Genomic DNA, 11,130 nt, shown 5'->3' with positions numbered 1-11,130 from the left:
CTCACGGTCCAAAGCCCCTCACCAAGCCTCTTTTCCTTGCGCTCCTCGCGTGCGCCTCCAAAGTACTTTGATGGTGGACCGATTGTAGGTAACGCCGGTGGATTAACTCAATGAAAGAGATCAATAATGAAAGCAAACTTGATTTGTATTCCACTAACTTGAAGAACGAAGAACAATAATAAAGAAAGCAAAAGAAATCTAGAAAGAGATTGAAGAGATCTCTTCCTAGCCCAATCTAGTGGAGATTGATGGATCTACTACTAGCCCAAGTCCTAGAACACAAGATCTAAGACCGAATTCGGCACAAACGCCGCCCAAGCCTTACGGCCGACATAACAACATGACTCTAGAAGAACTCTTGATGCCTTTCAATGGCCCTTTACATCTCTTTTTATAGCCTAAGCCCTAGACAAAACATGGCACTTTGTCTTCACATGGTTCCAAGGCTTTTCCACCGTTGATTGGCATGAGATGGATGGCTAAAGATCACCCAAGAAGGGCCCTCCCACGGCTGAACTTTGGCTTGCTTTTTGGCCATTGGATGGAAAGGGATGGAGGGTGGGATTTGCATGGTTCCGCGGACCGGACGCACGGGACGCGTGTCCCGGTTGACCGGGTCGTGCGTCCCGGCTGGGCGTGTCCCAGTCCGGGCGGGACTGGGACTGGGCGCGCGCCAGGCGGGCGGGCGCGCGCGTGGGCGCTGGCGCACGGGCGGGCGCGGTCGGCTGGGCGCTGGCGCACGGGCGGGCGCAGGCGGGCGGGCGCGCGGGCGCGCGGGCGGGCGCGGGCGCGCAGGCTGGCGCGCGGGCGGGCGCGGGCAGTCGGCCTGCTGGGCGCGCGGGCGCGGCTGGGCGCGGGCCTGGGCGCGCAGGGGCCTGGGCGTGCGCGGGCACTGTGGGCGCGGGCACTGTAGCAGGCGAGGTTCGTCCTGCCGAACCTCGCCGCACTGTAGCTGTTTGCTGGCGGCTTGGCTGTGCGTGGGCACTGTAGCTGGCGAGGTTCTTGTTCAAGAACCTCGCCGCACTGTAGCAAGCGAGGTTGGCTGCGGCAGGATTTGGCTGCGGCTTGGCTTTGGCGGGGCGGTGCGCGCGGCGGGTTCGGCCAAGGTTGGGCATGCTTGGCCAAGGCTTGGGCATGCATGGGCACATGTTTGGCTTGGCCGAGGTTGGGCGTGCTCGGCCGCATGAAGGGGCTTGGCCAAGGCTTTCCAAGCAAAGTAGTTGGCCTTGGCTTGAGCCCCCGTTGGCCTCCTTGTGGTCCGATGGCCCTCTTTGGTTGGCATGGCTACTTTGGCCCTCAGTTGGTGTGCGATTGTTGCTCTTCTTGCGGCGTGGCTTGCGGGGGTCCTCAACATTCCTCCTCCCTTGAAGAACATCCTTGCCCTCAAGGATGAAGTTAGGGTACCTCTGAGAGACCTCGTCATAGTCCTCCCACGTAGCATCTTCCTTGGGCAAGCCGCCCCACTGAATCAAGACTTGCCAGATTTTGCGTCGTTCTCGGCCTCGTCTCCATATGCGGTACTTGAGAGCTTCAACTGGTTGTAGAAGCAGTCGACCCTCTTCATTAAATGTGGGTAGGTCCGGTGTAACTAATGTCGGGTCACCAACCTTCTCTTTGAGCAACGACACATGGAAGACTGGATGCAGATGAGATGAGGCGGGTAACTCCAGTCGGTAGGCAACCTCTTCGATGCGTTCTATGATTCTGAACGGTCCGTAAAATTTTTGAGATAGCTTGTGGCTGAACTTGTCTTTTAATGATTTCTGTTGGTAGGGCTTCAGCTTTAGGTAGACAAACTGGCTAGGGTTGAGGACAACTTCTCGGCGACCTTGGTCGTAGTACCTTTTCATTCTTTCTTGTGCCTTCCGAAGCTCTCTTTTTACATTTGCTAGGACTTCGTCTCTTGCCATTAATTCTTGTTCAACTTCCTCGCTTCGGGCCGTGCCCCTCTCATATGTAGTCAATAGTGGAGGGGGCCTCCCATACACAAGTTCAAAAGGACTCAATTTAATGGATGAGTGGTAGGAAGTATTATACCAGAATTCAGCCCAAGGTATGAAAGCTTCCCATTGTGATTGTTGCTCATGGCAGAAGCAGCGCAAGTATTGCCCCAAGGTCCTGTTGACTATCTCTGTTTGTCCGTCCGTCTGCGGGTGGTAAGAGGAACTGGCTTTCAGTTTGCTTCCTTGCAAGGTGAACAGCTCCTTCCAGAAAGTACTCATGAAGACTCGATCTCGGTCGGTGACGATGCTCCTTGGTACTCCATGGAGTCGAACAATGGTCTCCACAAATGCATGTGCAACTGACTTGGCTGTGTAAGGATGTTTAAGAGGTATGAAGTGTGCATACTTACTTAGCCGATCAACCACCACTAGGATCACTTCGTAGCCTTTGCTTGCTGGTAGTCCCTCGATGAAGTCCATGGTCAGATCCTCCCATATCATGTTCGGGATGGGAAGTGGTTGCAGCAGTCCGGTGGGTGCCCGTGGATCGTATTTGGTCTTCTGGCATGTCTCGCACTCGGCCACCAAGGTTTTGACGTCGCGCTTCAACCCTTCCCAATAGAAAAAGTGCTTCACACGAAGATAGGTGCGAAGCCAACCTGAATGGCCACCTTCCTTGCTGTTGTGGAAGTGGTCTAAGATGTTTCTTCTCAAGTCGGGGACGTCGGGGACATAGCCATTTCCCTTGTAAAAAATCAGACCATCACGTACCTTAAATTCTGCAACACCCGTAGCCGCTGCATCTAGTTTTTCTTGGATTTCTTGTGCTCGGGCGTCAAGCTTTGATGCCTCACGAACTCGGTCCCAAATCCTCCAATCAATGCCGCTGATTGCTGCAAAATTCTGCGGCTCATTCATGTCTTCAGCCACCCACAACATCTGGTCGTTCTCCCTTCGCGACAACGCGTCAGCCACTTTGTTTTCTTTGCCGGGTTGATAGATGATGTCGTACTCAAATCCCAGCAACTTGACAAGAAATTTTTGCTGCTCGGGAGTCACTATCTTCTGTTGAAGTAGATGGCGAAGGGCTTGCTGGTCCGTGATGATGGTGAAGCGTCGGCCGAGAAGGTATGGCCTCCAAACCTTCACCGCATGTACAACCGCCAACAATTCTCTTGCGTAGGTGCTCCAAGCTTTCTTTCTTGGCCCTAATGCTTTGGAAATAAAGGCCAAGGGTCGTCGTTCCTGCACCAAAACAGCACCTATACCTTCGCCACTAGCGTCGGTGTAGACCTCGAACGGTTTGGAAAAGTCGGGCAAGGCAAGTACCGGTGTTTGTGTCATAGCTTCCTTGAGGTCTTCAAATGCCTTGCGTGCTTGAATGGTCCACATGAAACCTCCTTTTTTCAGCATGGTGGTCAGTGGCTTTGCAATCAGCCCATAATCCTTTACGAATCGTCGGTAGTAGCCTGTTAGCCCCAAAAATCCTCTTAGGGCCGTGATATCCTTCGGCCATGGCCAATCGAGCATGGCCTGAATTTTTCGCTGATCCACACGAACTCCTTCGGCTGAAATTATGTGGCCCAAGTACTCGAGCTCCGCTTGTGCGAATGCACACTTTGAAGGCTTGATGTGAAAGTGGTGCTCCTCCAAGGTGCGTAGAACAATCTCCAAGTGCTCAAGGTGCTCGTCCATGGATCTGGAATATATCAAGATGTCATCAAAAAATACTAAGACAAACCTTCGCAAGTAGGGTCTGAAAATTTCGTTCATGGCCGCTTGGAATGTTGATGGCGCATTGCATAGACCGAATGGCATCACCAAGTACTCGTAGTGGCCGGAATGTGTCCTGAAGGCCGTCTTGTGCACATCCTCCTCTTTCATTCTGATTTGATGGTAGCCAGCTCGTAAGTCCAATTTGGTGAAGAACTTGGCACCATGCAATTCATCGAGCATCTCGTCCACCGTTGGGATCGGAAAACGGTCTTTGATGGTTGCTTCGTTAAGAGCTCGGTAGTCGGTGCAGAACCTCCATGAGCCATCCTTCTTTCTCACCAATAGAACGGGTGAGGAGAAGGGACTCGAGCTATGTCGGATCAGCCCCTGGCTAAGCATTTCATCAACTTGACGCTCAATTTCTCCCTTTTGAAAGTGTGCATACCTGTATGGTGGAACATTGACCGCAGCAGCTTCATCTTTCATCCGAATCGGATGATCAAAGTCTCGTTGTGGCGGGAGGGAAGTAGGCTTCTGGAGGACACTTTGATGAGCCTCTAACACCCTCCGGATTGGTGGTGGCAGCCCCTCAAGTACTTGCTGCTGCTGCTGGATTTCTGCATCATCTTGGAGAGGACCATCTTGGTTTGGGCTAGCCATAACAACGGCAAAGCAGCTAGCCCCTCCATTGCAAAGTTTTTCTATCATGTTGGCCTCGCAAGGCCGTACTTCCTTGCTGCTCAAGGCCGTCCATGTCCTCTTTCGGCCACCGAGTTTAAACTCCATGGTCATTGCATCGAAGTCGGTCACCACCCGGCCTAGACTACGTAACCATGCATTTCTCAAGACAATGTCTAAGCCGACTAATTGAAGTACATGTTGGTCGGCTTTAACTCTCACCCTTTGTACATTCATCTTTACATTATTAACAATTTCAGCACATAGTAATTTTTCACCACTAGCAATTTTGACTTCAAACGGTGAAACCGATGTACCTTTGAGTCCAACCTTTCGTACGATTGCTGAGTTGATGAAATTGTGAGAAGAGCCGTTGTCCACTAACAAGGAGACTTCATGCTTGCCGATCCAAGCCATGAGCCTCATTGTGGAGGGTTTTGGTGCGCCGCAAAGTGCATTGAGTGACAATTCGGCATGCTGATTTTCTGCACATGGTTCGGTCTCTTCGGGGTGATCTTCCTCCTCGCTGCTGCTATCTGAATTTTCAGATGCAGCGGGCTCTTCGTCGCTACTTGCATCAAGGACGTAGACTTGGCCGGTCTTACAACGATGCTCCCGGCTCCACTTTTCACCGCACTTGAAACATAGACCCTTTTTTATGTAATCTTGCAGCTCATCACGTGACAATTTCTTTACCTCCCTTTGCTGATTTTTGGAACCTGTTGAAGTTATCTCTTTTGATCTGAAATTTACCTTGGATGGTTGTGGTTTGGTGAGCTTGCTGATGGCACCATCCTTGGTTGAACGTCGTTCCGGGTTGTAGCTTTGGTCTAGGATCTCCGCCATGCGCATCGCCTCTTGTAGCCGCGTTGGTTGTTTGAGTTTGATCTCCTTAGCTAGCCATGGTTTGAGGCCGTCGATGAAGGTACCAAGCAAGGCTTCGTCGGACCATCTGCTGACCATAGTTTGTAATTGCCGGAACTCATCGATGTAGGTCTGGACTTTGCCTTCCTGTTTAAGTTTTGCAAGTTGACCATGGTGATTGACAACGGGGGATGGTCCCCATTGTTTCATGAATTCGTCCATAAAGGCCGTCCACCCTAACCTTTTCCCTTCTTTCTCATACAAGGCTCGGATCCACCTCCACCATCGGCTAGCCCTACCCTCTAAGTGGAAACTGGCTAGGGTCACCCGATCAGCCCGTGGGATGTTATAAACGTCGAAGTACTGATCCGCCTTGTCAAGCCACTCATACGGGTCTCCTCCACCAAACTTTGGGAAGTCAATTTTGGGTTTTCTAAGCCCTTCTTCTCTAGGCCGTGGACCCCTATAGTCATCATCTCCAAAGTCATTACCCCGCATGTTTCTTCCTCTCCTTGCCATGGGTTCTCTCCGGCCATAAGGCCTTTGAGCATGGAAGGGGCGATCTTCGGGTTCACTATCGGCCTCATCATGATTGTTATGGCCATTACTAACCCGCTCATCATCAAGCCACCTCTCAAACACTAAGCCTTCGGCTTCAATCCTTCCTCCCATTCGCCCATGGTGCCTAATGCCATGATCGACATGATGTGTACCCTGAACACTAATGGCATCGCTCTCATACCTTGCCCGGCCCTGCCGTGCGGCATGCGACCTAGGCACTTCTTCTTGCACCCTCTTATGTTCCCTCTCTAGCATCCTCCTTTCCAACCTCTCCATGTTGGCATTGTTTTCCCTCCTTATTTCAGCCATATTTGCAGCCATGGTATTGGACAAAGTTTCCAATGCCCGGTTAAGATTGGCCGAACTAACTTCAAGGGCTTCTAACCTCCTATCTTGGTTATCATAATGGGGGGACTCCATCTCCTTTTAATCCTCTGTTTTAGGACTCTAAAACCTTGAGACAACAGCCCCTCAAACTCCCAAAAATCCGAACTCAAGAATCCCCAAAACTTGCTGCACAAAAATTTCTGGGTTGCAGAAAATTTCTGCAGCAGTCTACTGACTTCAGCCGCCAATATCTCCCTCAAAACAGAAGCAAAACAACACGTGAGGATGCCTATTACAGTGAATAATAAGCTCTGAAACTCCCCACAAAAAATCAAAATTAAAGCTTCAGAAAACCCTGTTCTTAACACCCCAAACAAACACCTTGTTGCAGAATTTTTCTGCAACACAGAAACTTCTCAAACCAGTCCCCAATCCTCCTGCGGTTGTCACCCAATGGATGAACCAACCCTTCTGACGTGTACACCACTCAATCAGCCTCCGACAGGGGTTTTACAATAATAAAAACAGAAATTAAACATCCCCCAATCGAATACAAATTCAAGCCCAATATAGGATGCAGAATTTTTATGAACTTCCCCAAAAACTATGATCTGAATTTTAACTTTAGATCTAACAGAATATGCAACGTAAATTCAGATCTGGAAGATTGGTATTCAAGCGTTACCTCCTTGAAAGGATCTCTCAATGAAAGCACCAATTTGATGGGGGCTCACGGTCCAAAGCCCCTCACCAAGCCTCTTTTCCTTGCGCTCCTCGCGTGCGCCTCCAAAGTACTTTGATGGTGGACCGATTGTAGGTAACGCCGGTGGATTAACTCAATGAAAGAGATCAATAATGAAAGCAAACTTGATTTGTATTCCACTAACTTGAAGAACGAAGAACAATAATAAAGAAAGCAAAAGAAATCTAGAAAGAGATTGAAGAGATCTCTTCCTAGCCCAATCTAGTGGAGATTGATGGATCTACTACTAGCCCAAGTCCTAGAACACAAGATCTAAGACCGAATTCGGCACAAACGCCGCCCAAGCCTTACGGCCGACATAACAACATGACTCTAGAAGAACTCTTGATGCCTTTCAATGGCCCTTTACATCTCTTTTTATAGCCTAAGCCCTAGACAAAACATGGCACTTTGTCTTCACATGGTTCCAAGGCTTTTCCACCGTTGATTGGCATGAGATGGATGGCTAAAGATCACCCAAGAAGGGCCCTCCCACGGCTGAACTTTGGCTTGCTTTTGGGCCATTGGATGGAAAGGGATGGAGGGTGGGATTTGCATGGTTCCGCGGACCGGACGCACGGGACGCGTGTCCCGGTTGACCGGGTCGCCCGTCCCGGCTGGGCGTGTCCCAGTCCGGGCGGGACTGGGACTGGGCGCGCGCCAGGCGGGCGGGCGCGCACGGGCGCGCGCGTGGGCGCTGGCGCACGGGCGGGCGCAGGCGGGCGGGCGCGGGCGCACGGGCGGGCGCGGGCGCGCGGGCGGGCGCGGGGGCGGGCGCGGGCGCGCAGGCGGGCGCGGGCGCGCGGGCTGGCGCGCGGGCGGGCGCGGGCGGTCGGCCTGCTGGGCGCGCGGGCGGGCCGGCGCGCGGGCGCGGCTGGGCGCGGGCCTGGGCGCGCGGGCGCGGCTGGGCGCGGTCCTGGGCGCGCAGGGGCCTGGGCGTGCGCAGGCCTGGGCGCGCGGGCACTGTGGGCGCGGGCACTGTAGCAGGCGAGGTTCGTCCTGCCGAACCTCGCCGCACTGTAGCTGTCTGCTGGCGGCCTGGCTGTGCGTGGGCACTGTAGCTGGTGAGGTTCTTGGCCAAGAACCTCGCCGCACTGTAGCAAGCGAGGTTGGCTGCGGCAGGATTTGGCTGCGGCTTGGCTTTGGCGGGGCGGTGCGCGCGGCGGGTTCGGCCAAGGTTGGGCATGCTTGGCCAAGGCTTGGGCATGCATGGGCACATGTTTGGCTTGGCCGAGGTTGGGCGTGCTCGGCCGAATGAAGGGGCTTGGCCAAGGCTTTCCAAGCAAAGTAGTTGGCCTTGGCTTGACCCCCCGTTGGCCTCCTTGTGGTCCGATGGCCCTCTTTGGTTGGCATGGCTACTTTGGCCCTCAGTTGGTGTGCGATTGTTGCTCTTCTTGCGGCGTGGCTTGCAGGGGTCCTCAACACCGTGGCCTGGGCGCGGGCGCGCGCGGCCGCGTGCGGCTGGGGCGCATGGGCGCGGCTTGGGCCGCGCACGGGCATGCCCTGGCTTTGGCACGCTGGGGACCGTCTTGGCCAACCTTGGAGGCACTTGGCCAAGCATTGGAGGCCTTGGCTTAGCCTAGGCTTGGCCAAGTGTGAATGGGCCTGAATTATTGCGAAGAGTCACGGCAAAGGTTCGACCGAAGCTCGCGGCGCCCCGGACGGAGCCGGGCCAGGGCGCGCGCGGCCGTGGCCTGGGCGCAGGCGCGCGCGGCCGGGGCGCAAGCGCGGGCGCGCGTGCGCGGCCGTGGCCTGGGCGCGGGCGTGCGCGGCCGTGGCCTGGGCGCAGGAACGCGCGCCAGGCGCGCAGCGCGGCCGTGGCCTGGGCGCGGGAGCGCGCGCCAGGCGCGCAGCGCGGCCGTGCCCTGGGCGCGGGCGCGCGCGGCCGTGGCCTGGGCGCGGGCGGCGCGGCCGTGGCCTGGGCGCGCGCGGTGGGCGCGCGGCGCGGCCGTGGCCTGGGCGCGGGCGCGCGCGGCCGCGTGCGGCTGGGGCGCATGGGCGCGGCTTGGGCCGCGCACGGGCATGCCCTGGCTTTGGCACGCTGGGCACCGTCTTGGCCGACCTTGGAGGCACTTGGCCAAGCATTGGAGGCCTTGGCTTGGCCTAGGCTTGGCCAAGTGTGAATGGGCCTGAATTATTGCGAAGAGTCACGGCAAAGGTTCGACCGAAGCTCGCGGCGCCCCGGACGGAGCCGGGCCGCTCCCGCCTTTGCCGCGGCGCACGGGCGCCGCCGCCGTCCGGCCGTCGCAGCGGCCGCGTGCGGCACTTCGGCTTCCTCCGTCGGCCCTTCCGGGATGTGTGACCCGTGCGACCGGGATGCGCATCCCGTGCGACCGGGACGCGTGTCCAGGCCGTTCCCGTTTGCAACGCTCCTCGGTACTTTGGAACGCTTGGGGTGGGCTTTGGGTGGATGCCCCGCTGGGGTGGCAGGGAGGGGGGGTTGCTGCTGCCGCGGCGGGCCTTCCGCTCCACTCCGCACAAGTCCGTTGCCTCGCGGCGGGCGTGCCCGGCACCGTTCGTCCTCGAGGGATTCGACCCGTCGGCTCGCTCGGACGGGCCACGCGCAGTGGGCCCCCGACGGAGCCGGCACGCTCCTTCTGCTGGCGCGGCGCTCGGTCTATGCCTCCGGCCGGCCCTTGCGGCGGCCGTGCGCGGCGCTTCGGATCGGTCGGCCGGTCGTCCCGTCACTCACGAAGTTTTCGCGGCCGCGCGCGCGCGGAGTTGGATCGGCCTTACTTGGTCCGATCCGTCGCCCTTGCATGTTGCGTGGGCTCGGTCCCATCCTGTTCGGTGACATCTTTGGCCGCTCTGGTGCGTCCCTGTGGGTTCCTTTGTCGGTTTTGCGGGCTCGGCGCCGGGCCTTCCGCGCCGGCCCGTCGGCTCACTCGGACGGACCGTGCGCAGGTGGTCCCCGACGGAGCCGGCAAGCTCCTTCCGCTGGCGCGTTGCTCGGTCTATGCCTCCGGCCGGCCCTTGCGGCGGCCGTGCGCGGCGCTTCGGATCGGTCGGCCGGTCGTCCCGTCCCTCATGAATTTCTCGCGGCCGCGCGCGCGCGGAGCGGGATCGGCCGTACTTGGTCCGATCCATCGCCCTCGCCTGTTGCGTGGGCTCGGTCCCGTCCCGTTCGGTGAAAGCTTTGCCCGCTCTGGTGCGTCCCCGTGGGTTCGTTTGTCGGTTTTGCGGGCTCGGCGGGGGGCCTTTCGTGCCGGCCCGTCGGGTCTCTCGGTCGGGCCGTGCGTAGGTGGTCCCCGATGGAGCCGGCACGCTCCTTCCGTTGGCGCGGCTTTCGGTCGCCGCCTCCGTCCGGCCCTTGCGGCGGCCGTGCGCGGCGCTTCGGATCGGTCGGCCCATCGTCTCGTCCCTCACGAAGTACTCGCGGCCGCGCGCGCACGGAGAAGGATCGGCCTTACTTGGTCCGATCCGTCACCCTCGCCTGTTGCGTGGGCTCGGTCCCGTCCCGTTCGGTGAAAGCTTTGCCCGCTCTGGTGCGCCCCCGTGGGTTCCTTTGTCGGTTTTGCGGGCTCGGCGGCGGGCCATCCGTGCCGGCCCGTCGGCTCGCTCGGGCGGGCCGTGCACAGGTGGTCCCCGACGGAGCCGGCACGCTCCTTCCGCTAGCGCGGCTTTCGGTTGCCGCCTCCAGCCGGCCCTTGCGGCGGCCGTGCGCGTCGCTTCGGATCGGTCGGCCCGTCGTCCCGTCCCTTACGAAGTTCTCGCGTCCCCTGTGGGTTCCTTTGTTGGTTTTGCGGTCTTGGCGGAGGGCCTTCCGTGTCGTCCCGTCGTCTCGGTCGGACGTGCCGCGCGCAGTTGGTCCCCGACGGAGCCGGCACGCTCTTCCTCTGGCGCGGCGTTCGGTCGCAGCCTCCGGCCGGCCCTTGCGGCGTCCGTGCGCGGCGCTTCGGATCGGTCGGCCCGTCGTCCCATCCCTTACGGAGTTTTGTCGCCGGTCCCCTGTTCGGGCTAACCGAGCCCTCCGTTCGCCCCCTGGCCCGTCGCACGGGCCCCCGGCTTCTCCGCGGCGCCCTGATGCGAACCGATAGAATTTGATCCGTATCTCAAGATTCTTGACTCTTCTTGATTTCTGGAAGGGTGGTTCCGACTGTTAGATGTATGCCCTAGAAGCCAATTTGGCTGACACATTGTTGATTCTAGGGGCATAATTTTGTACTTGACTGTTTATTATTGAATAAATAAAAGGCATCTTTTCATTCATATTATCTATGTGTCTATGAATCGTCCAAGGAATTAATAAGATGATGATACATATTCTCAAGAGTTGAGAATTTGAGCCATGTATCATTG

Source organism: Phoenix dactylifera, chromosome 10, assembly GCF_051530095.1.
Source record: "Phoenix dactylifera cultivar Ajwa chromosome 10, Ajwa_hap1_PhDact_Kaust_v1.1, whole genome shotgun sequence".
Lineage (NCBI taxonomy): Eukaryota > Viridiplantae > Streptophyta > Magnoliopsida > Arecales > Arecaceae > Phoenix > Phoenix dactylifera.
The sequence above is the reverse complement of the archived record's forward strand: the minus strand, read 5'-3'. Positions refer to the sequence as shown.